Source organism: Convolutriloba macropyga, chromosome 15 (assembly GCF_964194025.1).
Source record: "Convolutriloba macropyga chromosome 15, txConMacr16.3, whole genome shotgun sequence".
NCBI classification, from domain to species: domain Eukaryota; kingdom Metazoa; phylum Xenacoelomorpha; order Acoela; family Convolutidae; genus Convolutriloba; species Convolutriloba macropyga.
The window spans coordinates 25,304,149-25,321,537 of record NC_134482.1 but is presented as its reverse complement, the minus strand read 5'-3'; positions in this window follow the sequence as shown (position 1 = coordinate 25,321,537).

The window sequence follows — 17,389 nt, the reverse complement described above, 5'->3', positions numbered from 1 at the left end:
ATTGATATGAACTCTGATATGATATCGTTTCCTCTAATGGAAATGACGTCAGATTGCATAATGTGTTCGAGTAAGATTTCAGATCGCCTAATTTTGTTTTTCTCCATTGGTTCAAGTTCACACATTATAGACTCAAACTGAGAAAATTTTTGTTTCTTTAATATTGGTTCTATCTCACTGTCTTCGCTGACTGGTTCTGATATTTCTTCCTTAGTAGCCTCCTTGTTTTCGTAAACACTGCTCATAGTTTCAACAGACTTTTCTTCTTTTTGTGGTTTTTCAGACTGATTTCTTTGAAATAGTGATAGTTGAGCTGCCTTTTGTTCATAAATGGGGTTTTCCAAAATTTTGTTTTTTAGGGTTGATGTGACAAAAACATTCGTTTTGGAATTAAAATGAATTCTTCTGTATGCATTATTCTTTTGTCAAGTATCGATAGCAAGAAAATACAACAATTCTCACTAACTCTGTTTCTTTTGCTAAAAGTGTTCTCTTTTGTTTCAAACTTGTTTGATTAGGTAGTAGTGTTTTGATTGATTTTTCGTAACATTCTAATTTGGTTTTATTAACTCGAACGTTTCCATTGACAATATTGAGTAAGCACTCAAAAGGAATTTAATGAACTTATTTGGAGCTGTTTTCATTATTTTTTCTACTTTTGAGTCCGATGTATCTAGCATCTGCCGCAGCATACATAGTTCTTTCTCTCTCATCAGTTAAGTTGGTGATAACAGCTTTAGCTGATGGAAGATCGAAAATTGATGGACCTGGAGGAACAATATTTGAACAGTAACGTAGGATGTCGGATGTTTTTGAATCTTAGTCGATTAAAAAATGACCAAACTGCTTCCTGATTGCTAGCTCATAACTTTCTCTCAAAAATTGTGTGTTATTCAAATGTCGGCCAATTAATTTAATTTGCTGTGTGTCTCGTGGTGATTTGAACAAAATTATATGTGTTGTATTCAAATCAATTGTTCTAGACCATTTGCTCTGTTGAAACAAGTTGTGTTTAACATATATTACACTAATGTTTCTATGTCGCCCCGCAGTTGCTAACTTAGAAAACTCTTTGTCGTTGAAAATTTCTTCACATTAATCGTCAAAAACAAGCAGACAGTTTTCTAACTCTGAAACGAGTTCAAAACCAGAAAACTGTTTCAGTTCTATGTTCAGTTTCTTCTCTAATGACTGATAATTTGGCTGATCATGCTGATAAAAATAAAAGATTTTTCGAAACTCTGGCGAAAAAGTGCCATGTAGTAACATTTTGAAAATCAGCTCAGTTTTTCCGCAACACGATGGCCCGTAAACAGCCATGAACAACCTGTCAGAGGTTGAAATTATTTTTTCTTCATAACTTGGGATTAGGAAGAGCGTACCCAACTGTGCACGAGAGTAGAGAAAACCAAAATGTTGACTCTTCGCAATCAAGTTTGAAAAAGACTAATTTGATCAGAGAAACAGTTATGAGAAATATTATTATGAAAATTTGTGTAAAAGATACCACTTCTGATCGAGGTAATCTCGAATTACAGAACCTCCAAGACCGTCTTTTTTGGTGCTCGGCGTCGGAAACCAAGTCAGTTATGCCTCCGCCCGAATCTAACTGGTCTTCCGTTTGTCTCATTTCAAAAATTTATTTGTGAAAAATGAATTGCAAATTAATTTTATTACAAAACTATTCAACGATATATATTTCATACATCACATATTCAGAGTCTTTGTCATCATTTCTGTAAGTGATTGTATAATTTGCATTTATTGAGTCTACTTTATCTCTGAAAACAATGGTTTCTACATCGTTTTCTTTCACCCGCTGCTTGATTTCTTTGGGAAGAGTCTCATCGTCCAGAGACATTAGAACTGGTACTGCACGCTTGGGCATAGGTAAAGGGGTTAGTTTCAGTCTTTGCATTTTCTCTTGTATAGACATGGTACAATTGAAAGTATTCCACGAGAGAAAGATATTTCTTAAAAGCCTCTATTTCAGCGCCACCACACACAATCTGCTGTTTTCTCAGAATTGTATGTCCACGAGAGTCAATTCTTTCCTCCTTGACTAGTGTTACAGTCAATTGATTGTCGGGCGCTATGCAACTGTAGACTGTCAAACTTGGAGATAAACTCACTTGAAGCAGTGATGGATTTGCCTTCTCTGGACGTCGATTCATTCGTCAACCAGTGATAAAACAACAGGGCTTTCTTCCTCGCGCAATGCCTGCTCTTCTGTCTTTTTGGGCAACTCAGTGCATGTAGGTTGCAAATAGGAGTTTCTCGATATAACTTCAAATGTTCAATTTTTGGACAAGACAATGTCTCTAAATTTATTACGTTTTTCTGAAGTAGTTCCGTGAGAGTAATTGTTTTCTCTTTGCCCTTGGCGTAAAATACCGCTAATGGAAGTCAAATAATGCAATGAATAATGCTGTCTATGTTTTGTTGTAAATAGCAGTAAGGATATTCTCCCGTTTCCCAGAGAAGACCGTGCAAAAACTTAGAAACCCACTGGTATGAATTTTGATCACTTGAAGAGAGCGTTCTGTATGAATTGGGAGGTAGAAAAGAAATTATGTCGATAAAGTTCTAAGTAGCAATAGCAAGTTCTTTAACTATGAAGCCAGATTTTTTCCGAAAACCCTCAAAGTCGAAAACAACCGCTCGTGATTTCAGCATTGCAACATACTGAACAATCGTCCTTTGAAAGTTCTCACGTAAAGACAAAACGCAAGGCCGGTCACGTGACCAAGATACTCGTTTGTGACTGGACAAGGTAAAACTTATGAGTAACCCAGTCCTTTTTCGCTTAACTCATAAACGAAACCTGCAGCGTCATGAAGAATAGCATGCAATCTCAAAAATTTTGAAAGTTTTGAAATATTTGTCCAGCGACGAATTATCAATACCAATTATTCCCCCATAGGGACGCAGTTTAAGAGCAATGTCGAGATCAATGTTGGGATTCAAATGCAAACAAGTTGCTAGAAAGTACACAAATCTTTTTCCATAATCAGGATAATTTTCTTTCAAAAATGAATAGTTTTAATGAATACCTTTTATGTCTACCGTTGCAATCGTTGATGCCATTCCCTTCCCCAATTTTTTTTTCAAAATGAATTTGTTTTTTCTTTACATGCGTCCCCAATTGTTTTGTCCTCGCGCTTGTTTTCTCACTCTTCCCCTATATTGTTTCCGTGAAATTTACATGTAAATACCTTAACTTTTGTCACCATGCAAATAATCCATACGCTATTATCCCATGTAATAATCCATACGCCATGTAACTAAATTTAGACTATCCGCATACATATCCTATTATCCCATGGCTAAGGATCATTCCATATTATCACCATGCAATCTATACCCTATTATCCCCATGCAAATCTATACCCTATTAGCCCCATGCAAATCTATACCCTATTATCCCCATGCAAATCTATACCCTATTATCCCATGGCTAAGGATGATTCCATATTATCACCATGCAAATCTATACTCTATTATCCCAATGCAATTCTATACCCTATTATCCCCATGGAAATCTATACCCTATTATCCCCATGCAAATCTATACCCTATTATCCCCATGCAAACCTATGCCCTATTATCCCCATGGCATGATAACCCCCCCTTTCCTAGTGCTCCCTATATTTACTACTTACATCTCTTGTAGCCAAGATTGCGACCTCAAGTGGCCGCGACCTTCTCTACTATAGCACCACATAAAAAACACCTAATTTCTGTCTGATAGAGATATTTTTGCAGAACTAATGACGCCTCCATGCTGAAGTGCCTTACTGGAAGTCGGAGTTTCCATCAAAACGAACGCACAAGAATGTTGAAGCGCGTCTAAAATTACATCAATGAACGCAGGAAAGTTTGAACATAAGAAATTTCGGATGCAGCTCCTCTAAGAAAAGTTTTCACGATAAACAAAGAAACTACCCTAGTCGGTGCTATGGGAAGAATGGTAAAGGCAATAAGAGGTGTATTTTTGTAACAATATAAGACATACGAACTGCAGTATGTTTTTCCTGATACATGTTATGTCCAGATATAAAATCTGCCTTTTCTTAAGTGACCCACTTTAGTTGAGGGGTCCACTTATAACAAAAGCCGGGTCGAACGATTTTGGGTATGAACAAAACTTTGGTCGGCCTTTTTAAACCGATATCCCTTTATGTTCCAAAGATCTCTTCAAAGCCAGTTGTTGAGCATTTTGAGTAAGTTATAGTGAGTAGAGTAATTTGGTTCAGCCAAGTAGTTCACCGTGTGCATAGTTGTTCACACAAAGTCTGTTTACTCCTATTGCGGTAGATTATCGTTCTATCCATACTCAAAGGAGGTCTAACAGGGATTTTTCAATTGCCGACTTCTAATCTATGTTAACAGTTTTACTTTCCCGGGTCGAGGTCTGGCGGTGAATTTTCGTAAGAAATGCGGTGAAACGCGGTGAAAAAAAAATAATTTTCACCGCGTATTTCTTACATCTTTTTGCGGTGAATGCGGTGAATCGCGGTGAATTATTTATTTTCACCGCGTTCTCAGCATTCTTACAAAAAAGATTCGTCCCCACTCGGGTTCGAACCTCGGACCTCCTGCATGCCTTCAACTGCTTAGTCCACTGCCCCATCTGTCACGTACTGCTTCGTAAATTCTTGTGAATTTAAATCAGATTGAGTAAACTTTGGAAATCATAGGCGGTGAATTTTTGTAAGAAATGCGGTGAATTTCGCGGTGAATTTTTTTAAAGAAATGCGGTGAAATGTGGTGAATTTTTTTTTCACCGCATTCACCGCTTTCACCGCATTTCTTACATTAATTAGCCACAAAAGTCGATGCGGTGAATATTTGTAAGAAATGCGGTGAATTTTGCGGTGAATTTTTGTACGAAATGCGGTGAAATGCGGTGAAATATTTATTTTCACCGCATTCACCGCAATCACCGCAATCACCGCAAAAACCTCGACCCGGGTTTGCACTGATAGCCTGTCAGTATTATCAACTGCAATTGATATATAATCCCTATACAAACACTATACTTTACTATACGCATATAGTAACAGATTTAGAATTGATAGTCAGTGGACCACTAACTGGCAAGATAAAACAAAATAGTCCTCACTTTTCACTCTCAGAAGGCAATAAAGTAGCGGAGAATATTCAAATATGGTGGGACAGAGAAACCTAAGCTTTCATAATCAATGTCGTCAATCGGTCAAAGAAAGAACTTCAAACACACAAGATGTTAGTGGATACGAAAGAAATCACTGATGAGCATTGTGAAGCGATAATATTGTGGTGTGAACAACAGCCAAACCTATTAAATAACCACAGCTCAGCCTTGGGTGAGCTTAAAAGTATATTCTTTGGAGGGACTCCCAAAGGAACCCAGATCTGAAAAAAAAAATTTGTTACAACAGTTGAAAGATGCAGATTTTGAGAAGGGATATGTCATGATACCGAAAGAATCAGAAACTAAAGCACTCTTGGTAAAAAATGTTTATGCCACGCCATCATCTTATTGAAGTGTAAAGTAGTTTGCCTAAAGGATATTTTCTGAATGGACTGATTGAAACAATTGTCAGGTTTATTTCAAAGGGTCAAAATCAGTGGCTGGCTAGGTTGAGCCAGTTTTTGCAAGTGCAAATACTACGCTCTCAGACTAGTCAGAATCGATACTGAGGATGAGCGTTCTATCGCAGCAAACGTAAGGAACAGTTGTCTCCAACTTTAATTTAATCAACTAAAAAGAAACAACAGTTGAAGAAGCTGAAATGTTCAATCACCTCAAAATCTTCTCTCGAAACATGCCCTTGAGTTGAAGCAATGGACGAGCAACAACGATAAAGTCAGCGTAGCAATACTGGATAAGTTAAAATCAACACGCAAAACAAAGCAAGAATTGGAGGCAAATGCCAAGGTATCATCTGTCCTTGGGATCAAATGGAATGTTACTGATGATAGTATTCTGGTCTGCTGAGGTACTAACAACAAAAATTGAGAGTAGGATAACCAAACACAGATTTTTTGTCTTTTGTCCTCGGTATTTGACCCAATGGGACTATTTCATTCATTCATTGTTCACATTAGATGTCTTCTCAGAAACATTTGACTAAAATAATCAGCATTTGGCCAACAAAGTAGAGTACAGCAATATGCAGAATTGCAAAAATGGAACTCGACGAGACTGATGACGCAAATCTCTTATTAGCCAATCCAAGTCTCAATCAAAGGAATGCTCAGTCAACATAGGGTTCGCCTTTGGATATTGCTGGGAGGCACCTCTCAGACATTTTTCAATAGCACGCCTAAAATTGCAGGCAGCTGTAACTACTGTGAGATTGAAGGAACAGATTGTCAAAGAACATAAGACGAAGATACATAGCTGCACGTTCTGATTGGGCTCAACTACAGTGCTCCCATGGATATAGAGTTCTCGTCAAAAACGAAAAACTTTTTATTACCAACCGAGTGGATAAGATACTAAAAACAACTGACACTCAACCGTGGAGACATGTGAGAATTATTTACTACCTACCCAGCAGACGTTGGCACTAGAGCAGTTATTGTTCAGAAACCAGTGGGTTACTGGGCCAGTAACTTCGTCAACTTAGTCAACTTAGTCTTCGCCTCTGACGAGAAACTACTTGCATCAGTATTTATAACTCATGCAGCGAAACCAAATACCCAGAGTGAAGGTTTTTTGCAAATAAATCTGTCTTGTAGATCCGATAGTTCAGCAAGCGTTGAACAAAAGGAGACGAGCCGCTGTTAATTAATTTTGATGGAGGAGATAATGCAAGGACAAGATTTCTTAGGTCATTGCAACAAGAAAAAATTGTAAAAAACGCAGTCTTTTCAGTGTTGAGGAACCGATCAATCACGGACTAAGTGCTCTCAGTCGCAATGTGATTAGTTCAGCAAACATTAAATACCTGAGCTTTTACACCACTCAGTTCTGTTATAAAAGGCTTGGATGCTATTACCACAAAGCACTGTCTGATTTATAAAAAAATTGATTGTCTGCCAAATTTAGCTTGCTCAGAAGAGTTTGTCGGTAATTGAGAGTTCTTTTGTCACAGACGAGCTTACTCCAATGTCATCTTGGACACATTTAAAAAAGAGTATCTGCGCTCTTTGAACAATCGACAGAAATCGAAATATGAATCCATCAGAAGTGTGAACGAAGATGATCTTGTTTGTTTGCAAAGAACAGTGCCAAATAAGAGTATCACTAACTCGGTCAAGTTATGGAAAACATTGAGAGATCTGACATATCAATCAAGATTCTTGAAGTTCTAATGAAACAGTTAGAATGTAGCTGATATACGGTTACAAAAGTGAACTGCAAAAACATAGTTTCCAGACAGATTTAGAACCACTAAAACAAATTGGCCATTGTAAAACTTTCCTTGTCATAAGAAATTGAGTTATCAGATGTTACAGGTACAAACTGAGGCATTGAAATTTTAAGGAAGGGGTTCAAGTCCTCATTTTAGAGCTACAAGATGACATGCAAGTGCGATCTGCTTTGTTGTCTAATTAGCAGCAAAACTTAAGAATTTCTAGAAACCAGTGAGTATATTTCATTGGTAATCGACATATTTGAACAACGGGAAACAAATTGCAATTGAAAGCACTACTGGACAAGGATAAAATCTATTCCAAATCACTACTGAAACGAAGACTATTACAATTCACTACTGATTAATGTTTAAATTTTGATTATTCAGACTTGGTTGAAGTATCAATTCAGAACAAAAGAGACTACCCTGGTCTAGACCTCGACTCATGAAAAGACAATGCTCGACAAAAATGTGCTATGAAAAGACCATACTGGACTCATTTGAGCTATGAAAAGACTTTAGCTGGACTTTAAGGCATTCTGGACTTTAGCTCGACTCAGATTTTTTGCAGAAGACTTTAGCTGGACCCTAAATTTTACAAAAGATTGTGGCTTGACCCAAAGTTTGTGCTGGACTTAAGCTCGACACAAAGTTTGCAAACAGAGTCGAGTTAAAGTCTTTTCATGGGTCCATCATTAGTCTTTTCATGGGTCCATCATTAGTCTTTTCATAAGTCTGTTTTTCTGCCATTAACGTTTTGCGTGCAATATTGCATATAACGTAGTCAGCATATGTGATCATGCACCTTTTACGATTCAAAAGAACCATAAATACCTCAAAAACCTGCATTATTTTTTAAAAAAAAATAGCTGATAATTTTGGTAAGGAAAACAAACTGAATAGCGCCGAAATTTTTTCATGGCTAATGGAACTAGGACCAATATTATTAAGCTAGCTGGTTTCATTGAATCAAGTAATGTGGTAATATACTCGATCTGAAAAAACTCTTTAACTTAAGAATTGACAAAATTCTTAAGGCTTTTGGCAGATTTCCAACTGATTCTTAAGTTGGACTGCTCTGGTGCAAAACTATTTAGTCTTGCTCCGGTTCTGCTTCTGTATGTACAGAAGCAGGAAACAAATAAAAAATTTGACTATTGAAAAAAAACAGACTTATGAAAAGACTAATGGTGGACCCATGAAAAGACTTTAACTCGACTTTGCTGGTTATTAAAAGACTAATGCTCTACCCATGAAAAGACCTTAGCTGGACTTTCTTCGTTATGAAAAGACTTTAGCTCGACCCATGAAAAGATATTAGCTCGACTTTTACTAGGAACCTCGACCGTGTAATTATAGTCAATATTGGCCCCCCCTACTAGACTTTTAAAGTCTTTTCATAAGTCGAGGTCTAGGCCTGGATACCGCTGTGCATCCTTGATCTCTATGTCTGCCGATCTCTCTCTCTCTCTCTCTCTCTCTATATATATATATATATATATATATATATATATATATATATATATCTTTCTTTTTTTTTCTCTCTCTCTCTCTTTGCTTTTTTACACCATTTCTAATGAAGGGAACAGCTTAAACCTCTAATTTCTTTATAGAAATTTTCAATGCCATGAAGCGAAGCAAAATATATTACATATTAAACTTGTAGTTCCCACTTTAGAAACGGAATGCTCAATATTATTTAGTTTGGCTGAAATGGTACTCAGTTATTCCGTTCAAATGAGTTCTTTGTTTTTTACTTTCGGCTTCAGCTTGAGAGTCCGGCTTTTAAATTCCCGGAGTTCTTTAACTCAGTGAATGTGGGCAATCAGTGGGGGTGATTTCGACACGGTCATTCAAAGATCATAAATTATTGAAATCCATGAAAGTTCCAAGTCAATTTTCCGGGACTAACCATGCCTTTCACGCAATCGAGACTAGTTTTGACATTTGGTAAACACCAGAACTAAAATTTTTGAGTTTGTAGGTATCACTGAGGGTCGATGACGACTATCCAATAGAAAACGAAGTTGACGCACAGAGATCGGATAACTTGAGCGAAACTATGTCGGATGCTTTCAAGTTTAATAAAACTGACATGACAGTCATTGCCAACTACCCAAATGTCTCGCATTCAATTGATCTTATGGAATACATGTACAAAAGTTAGTTCTAATGTTATTCTTTTTTCTGGCTGCACTTTTCAGTAAGCTGACCCAGAAACTAATGCACTCTGGTTCAACCATCATGCAAATTTCTTGGAAGTCATTAGAAGCCATATATGATTCGCTGTAATCATACTAGTTCATATATGGTTGTATACTTTCCTTGTAATCATAAAGGATCGTGTAAAGTCAAACTTATTCCTAGCATGATTAAATCGTCATCAGTCGTGGGGCAAAATTACAGTCTACTTGACAAAACTGTTGTATACGGCTCAAAATGTGCTCTACGGCGGACTGTGTAGAACTACTTCTGCAATCTTTCATCAAAATTTTTCAACTTAAAGTTTTCTCGTTTTAGTTCATGCAAACATAATATGACTTCATATTTTAATCGTGTGAAAAACACTTGCGTTTTTTTGCTCCTCAAAATGTTAATCCTCTGAAGTGGCAAACGTAACAAAGCATAGGAGTTTTGTTCGTAAGGCATTATAAAATGTAACCTCTAGTCCCTATGACAATCCAATATCTATCTGAAAGAATAGCTATCTAATTTTTTGATGATTGTTATTAAAATTATCAAAAAAATTGGGCTCACTACCCAGTCGAGACCCGATTCTTATCTTGCAAGATTCTTGCAAAAAATGGTTGTCGTACAAGAACTTGCAAGACGAATGGGTATCTTGCAAGATCTTGCAGGATTCTTGCAAGATAAATATCCAAATTTCACTATTCGTTTCAAGTGACATAAAATCTGTTTCAATTTTTCTTATTCTGTTCAGAAAATTAATTTTTTTGTCATTGAAATTTTTGGAGACATGCTGGTATCGATCATGGTTAAAAATCACAAATTTTATCTATTCATGCTGAAAATTGTAAACGGTCTAATTCGTTGGCCTTCCAATCTCCTCAAAAGCGTTCTACAGCAGAACAACACTCCTAGTGAGGCTAACACACAGCTGATCAGTAAAGATTTGTGGTTTGTTCTTCTAAAAGTAAAGAAAAATCTGATCAGTGGTCGATTTTAAATTAACAGACACAGGAAATGCCATCTGTGACTTCTTGAACAGATAAAAGCTCGTTTAGAAAATTGAATTATGACTTACAAACTTAGGCAAAAAAAACACTACCGTAATTTACATAGAGTGGCAATCATATTGGTAACAAATGCTATTCTTTGTCCCAAAGATTAATCCTTAGCAACACATCATTAGCAAATGTCATTGGTCGATTGTTCATGTCTTAGCATCAATTTTTAATTTGAGGAGACAGGCGTTTCAAATATTCAAAAGGAAGATAAGTAAAAACGAACATTTTAAATCAAACGAAGTTTGCGATATCTAAATTGACAGCGCAAAGGTTTGGTGAGAAAAATTTTTCAAGCTCTAAAAGTCTGGACAGATCTCATTCCGCTCACTTTCTCATTTACCGAAGCCAAATGGAGTAGATCATTTTCAATAAAGAAATTTTAATGATGACAAGCCTAGAAACATAAATATTACTTAGCGGACCATTCTTTTGAAACTATTTTCAGCGGAAAAGTGTTTCAATTCGCCGAAATCAGTGTTGGGCTAAGTTTGTAAATATTTATTAGAGACCTAAATATCAAAATTTTTAAGACCCACTCATAAATGCTAATATTTATAAATGCTAATACATATGTACTAAATGCAGCTATTTTTAAAGTAATCAAATTTTTTTATGTGTTGTTCAAAAACGAGTGAAATTGTATCTAAAAACACTAACTGTTAAATTTTCCATTATAATCAATGTGCTCAACTTATAGCTAACCATTGGGTTCTAAACATGTGAAAGGAAATTTGTTTTATAGCGTCTGGAGAACCATTGTGGAAGGCATCTTGGTACGAATTCCGAAACAAAGTTGCTCCCAGCTTGCGTGTGTTAATGATCGAACAACGAGATATAGAGAACAAATGGGCCAGGATCTCCGGTAGATCACTTTCCTTTTTTTGATGTTAAGAAGAAAATAAAGAACTAGGAATCCATTGTCAAAGTGGAACACTGTTATTCTTTGCTCACATTTTTTCCTTTTTCGGCCAATTTTTTCTTTCCAACCCTCTCGTATTTAAGAAAAATTCATGAATAATCGATGAGTGAATGAGTTCATTGTCGATATTGATTGAATCACTTTATCAGTTGCCTTCTTAGTAACTTTAGTTTCTACATAGTAACTTTAAATTTTCTAGGCAGTCATCATAGAAAACTTAAATACTATCGTCGCATCTCTTCTTGGGTCGCACTAGACCATCGGCTTTGGGTTGCACGATGGTTCGTTCAGAGGTCTTTTGGGTCGCACTATGGTCTGATCAGAGGTCAAAGTCTGGGAAATTGTCTAATCAGAGCGGTCTAGGGTCGCGCACCTAAACCTGGGAGTACAAAGCCCGAAGTTCAGATTTCTAGACAAAATTTAAATCGCTAGTCTTTTCATTAAATTCATTTCAATCCAATTCATTCTGTGTTACATTTTATTAACACATAACAGTTTATAAACACCTGGCGGGTTATTGTTTCTCAATTAATTGTTCGATTTTGCGGTGTCCTGTTTTTTCACCCCTATTCTTTTAACCCCCATATTTTAACCCCAATTTTTTAACCCCTACATCAATTATTTAACCTAACCCCTATATTGTTTCACCCCGATTTAAAGCTCCCTATAATCGAGGATAATTGAGCCTCACATAATTCTATTTTAATTAATGGAGAATAAAATGGGGGTGAAATGACTGAGGTGTGAACATACTTTTCACACCTCAATCATTTCACCACAATTTTATTCTGTAAATTCATGAATCATAATTGCCAGGGACATAGAGCTAATGACACAATAGTTTAATGCAAATCTATAACAACTAGCGAATTAGTTATCTCAACTAATCCTTAATGGGGCAATTAAAAGCAAATGAAAAGTGGATGGAACTCAAGAATATTTCTTGTTTTATTGCATTTTGAAATCAGCATGATAACTGCCGACTTTGAGTTTTATTATTTCCTCAAAAAACAAAAAAAAATTGGTTGTAGAAGTCCATGAGTTTTATGTTAAAAGATTAAATAAGTTTACCACTGCCTGGAATTGCTCAAAATATCAAAGTTACAAGTGCCGCGTTTCCGCTTTAACACAAGATGACCAACTTATTCGTGTGAACGGTGAGCACAATCATAGTGCTTCGATTGGAAAGCCGGCCACACGAAAAGTAATAAACAAGATTAAAGCGCTGAGTGAAAACCTAACACCCGCAGCAGCCGTCGCTTCCGCAATTTTACCAGTAACTGACGTTCTTTCGACCCAGTATGCATTGCCGTCAAAACCAAATTTAATACAAATCTCGCAGCGCTTGAGAAAAGTTATACAAACAGTGTCAATTCATGAGCCATCGGACCGGCATTTTGATATATCTGACAAGTTTCAAGAGTTTTTGCGGTATGACAGCGGAAAAGATGACCACGAGCGTATTTTAGTTTTTGTTGATCCCTATATGACACCGGTTCTCGAAAGCTCCAAATTTTGGCTCGGGGATGGAACGTTAAAATTTTCGCCCAAAAACTTCTATCAAATATACACCCTTCATGTATATGTTCTCGGTATTGCCCCTGCTTGTTTATATGCCCTCCTTCCCAACAAAACGGAAAAAACGTACAGCCGATTACTTGATGCCTTAGACACCTTTGCCCCAGATTCTAAGCCGGATAAGGTTCTGTTGGATTTTGAAATTGCCCGGTTGAGACGCAGCCATTGAGGGAATTGCCAGAACAACCAATGCTGTTGAGGGCTGGCATTGGTTTTGAATTGCTGTTTTATACCTGCTCAGAAAGTAGGTTTTAAAGTTTAGCTTACATCCTTTCATTTGAAAAGTACCGGTTCTTCCGTCTTCTAGACTAGGACAGTTTTAGAACTTTGTTGATTCAAATCAAAGTGCAACATAAAAGAGGCCAGACTTGTCAAGTGTTCTTTTTCGATCATAGGCATTGTTCTAAAAAGCAGTCTCGTCATTATTCTTTGATTTGAAACAAACGCAAGCTGTTCAATGCCGCACTCTTGAAGGTCAGTAATTTTGTGTTATTTATAGTCAGTCCCATAAAGTTGCAACGCTATCAAACGTTTCAAAGGTCAAAGTTCAAACTTTAAACATGCAGAGATCAGCATTTCGTTGTTCATTTCAATGTCAAGAGTTTTTCGAACGTTCGCTTGCGTTGCAACTTTATGGGACTTACTATAAGTCCTTTGAACTTTAGCTTTGCTAATTGTTTGGATGCCGAAATAGATAAAAGATTTCGGTGTTAAACCGATTTCGGGGTGAATAAATTGCGGGGTTAAATGCCTGAGGGGTGATTATATACGGGGTTAAATTATAGGGGGTTAAATAAATCGGAGTGAAAAGAAGTAGAACCCGATTTTGCTTTCTTGTCGTTGCTTCGAAATTAACGGTTCCAATTTAGAAAAAAGGAATTATATGTCGGAACAAGCAACGCATATGCACAGGCATATATTGCAAGTCTCAATTGTCTGGATGTGTTCTGAGAAAATAAGCCTCAATATAAGCGTCTTTGATTGAGTTCGGACGGTCTATATTGTCTTCCATACACACCAATCCTAATTTCACATGTAAAGATTGATTAACGATTTTAATAAATGATAAGAATCGTTTGCATCGATCTTCGTTATCTGTCAACATGCAGTCCCCGATCTTGTTCAGTACTGCATCTATAGACGCGAGGCTGGCTAGTAAAGTGTTGGTTACAGAGGTTTATGAATGGGAGATGTTAAACTCGTCGCTGTAAAACATTGTTGGTCGACGATGAGTTTTTTGTTCTACTGGTGGCATCTGTGAAAAGACTGCATTGAGTGGTGATTTGCTCTACGAGTCCCGCCTCTTCCTTAAATATTTTTTGATGCGCTCAATTGATTCACTTGGCCATGGGTTGCTTCGTCAGAACCTGACATTTTTAAAATATCTGATTCAATAGGCAATTTTATTATATTTTCCATCACAATTATTTGATTGGTTTCCGCTGACAAAAAGACTAAAATCTCATTTAAGTTTTTGTAGCTTGAATAACACTATTGTTATGGAAATATTTGGTCTTCACTAACGTGAAAATTGCGTCAGATTCATGGTCATTGATAGCATGTGGATTTTGCGCTGTAAAATTTTTCTGTATTGAGTTCCCATTTTATTTTAATTTCGTTTTTTCAACAGAAGTTTGTGAGCAACAGAAGTTTGTTTTATGGAGTCGATCTATGAAAAGATTATTTTTTCGTTTTAAAATGAAATAGTAGCAGCGTTCTCTTGCGTTCATTACAAAATTAATCAAGTCAACCCAATCTAAAAACTGGCAAATTATCTATCTTGAAATTAATAGGCAACAATATGTCTATCCATATTGTTATTCGGCTGTTGTACAGATCGGCTATTAGATCTATATTCCCTCATTATGGAAAGAAGGGCTCTGTGATCATGGTTTACTGGAGGTCGACTGTTTTTTTTCAGTTGTTATTTTTACTGCAGTTTTGAGACTTCCAGCTCATTCGAATTTTTTCTTACCGCTTTGCTTTTCAAAATTTACAACATTTTGCTCTTGCGAACGATAGATTTGATAATAAACACGCATTTCCGAAGTCCAATAATAAAGAATCATTCGTATTTACGATTGTCAAATGCCTTAGTTTGTGGCCTAATTTCAATTTCAGGTTGATTTTAAATAAATGCCACATAATTTTTGTTCGATTAACTGTCATTCGATTCGAAAATCTTGTTTAAAATTTCAAAGTTAATCAAGTTGTGTCAATCTGTAACTCCATTTTCAACAATATTAAGTGTTTTTGGTTGTGAAATGGTTCTCGCTTACTTACGAGTATTACCTCTTGACAATCAATTCTGAAGACCACATTGGTTGCAAGTCATGCCCACTGCTACACACAATTGTTTCAATTAGATGTTTGCACTTGACTACTTTTTTTACATTGGTTATTTATTGAAAATTTTTTACTTCTAATTTGCTGTCTTTGCTGTGCATTGCTCCACTAAACCAATTTTTGAATTCAACTGCGTTTATGCTGGTCGAAAGATTCGATGTCGTATTTTGTCAATCCAGTCGTCCCCATGTTTGCAGCAGTGGTCTGATCTGGTTCACGTGTTACCGTTTCAAGCTACATTTATATTTAAATGTTGTTGTCCAAAATGTCTGTGAAAAAGATGTCTTTAATTACATCTCTATTGCAGTTTTGAAATTAAAATTTTCAACCGTTTTTTTCTCAAGTTTTTTTTCCACAATTTCACACTTATCACACTTATTTTATTTTCATTGAACGAAGACAACACAATCAATTGTTTTGCCTATAACACGTATGTGAAATATTTCATCATTTGCCATAGTTTTTTCATCTTTAAATTGCAATGGTCATCATGTGGAAATTTTTGTGCAAGGATGCTTCTTCCTTCGATTCCGATGCTCAGAAAAATACAAAAATAACAACTTTTTTTGCACATAGCCCAAAGTACTTGCCCGCAGAGAATTCCAATTGCAAAGATATTTTTGCATCCAATTTCTTTTTTAGCTTCAGTTGACTTTTTTGTATTCGCCACCCTCTTTCGGCAATATTGTACACCCTCATTGTTCGATCGGACAACAGTTTCAACTGCAGCGGGTTCATCGTCAAGAAGATGCATCTATGGTAAATTTTTTTCTGCGCCAGTAGTGCAGGTTTTACTTTAATTCTTTATTTCCTACATCTTTTTGGCGGCTGATCAGAAGGCGGCTATTTGCGAGAGTTTTTGGCGGCTGTTTGCGAGAGTTCCCGAAACGGTACGATGGATAATGGAGTTTTCCGTTGTTCCAGAATTTCTGGCTGCGCCATGGCGTTACCGGCAACTCAAGCTCACTTAGAAAAAAAATGTTCTGTGAATTTCTTGGTGCAAAAACGCATACAATTTTTCAAAAGAAAGTATCGAGGGAGTATTGAGGGATTAAATTCCGCAAAAGGGCTTCCTGTATATGGCCACGTTCACAAAACGATCGATGTTGAATTTTGTCTTAATTTGTTACTTGCTTTCCTAAGCACTTTTGAGTTAAAGGACGATGAACTGAGTCTTGATTTAAAACGAGAAGGGAAGGAAATTGCTGTTTATTTCGTTTGGTTAATTGATCGGGAACGGATTTATGTTTATAATATTTTTTTAAAGCAATATCAACAAATCAAAATCCAGACGATCGAAACCTACCCAGGTTGAGGTCCAGACCAAAATGGCTTCTGATCAGACCGTCCCAGACAAAAGCGACCTCTGATCAGACCGATTCAGACTGAAGTGTCCTCTGATTAGACTATCGTGCGCTCGAAGCTCCATGTGCGCTTAAAGTGCGCTCGAAAACCTCTTCTGCTGAGACTATTTTGCGCTCGAAAGCCATGCCCTGATCAGATTAGTGTGCGCTCGATTCCGCCTCTGATCAGACTGAAGTTCGCTCGAAATAGCCTTTGACCACACTGAAGTGCGCTCGAAAATGCCTATGATCAGACTAAAGTGCGTTCGAAATAACTTCTGATCAGACAAAAAGTGCGCTCGAAGTTGCCTCTGTTTAGACTAAAGTGCGTTCAAAATAGTCTGATCAGAGAATGATTTTGAACATGAACAAATCTCTCAATATCGTTATAATTTATTCATTTCATGAAAATTGATGTTATCACTCTTATAATCAACTAACGAAAAGCCAATCCTAAAAGTATTTCTAAAGAAAATAAAACCAAAAAAATTGCTCAAAAAAATTTTTTGAGTATGCCATTTAATTATGCTTTTAACTGAATAAATGAACTTAGACAGCTTTGCATAAAAGCGTCTTGATCTACTTTGATTCAAAATCTTTTCTTGA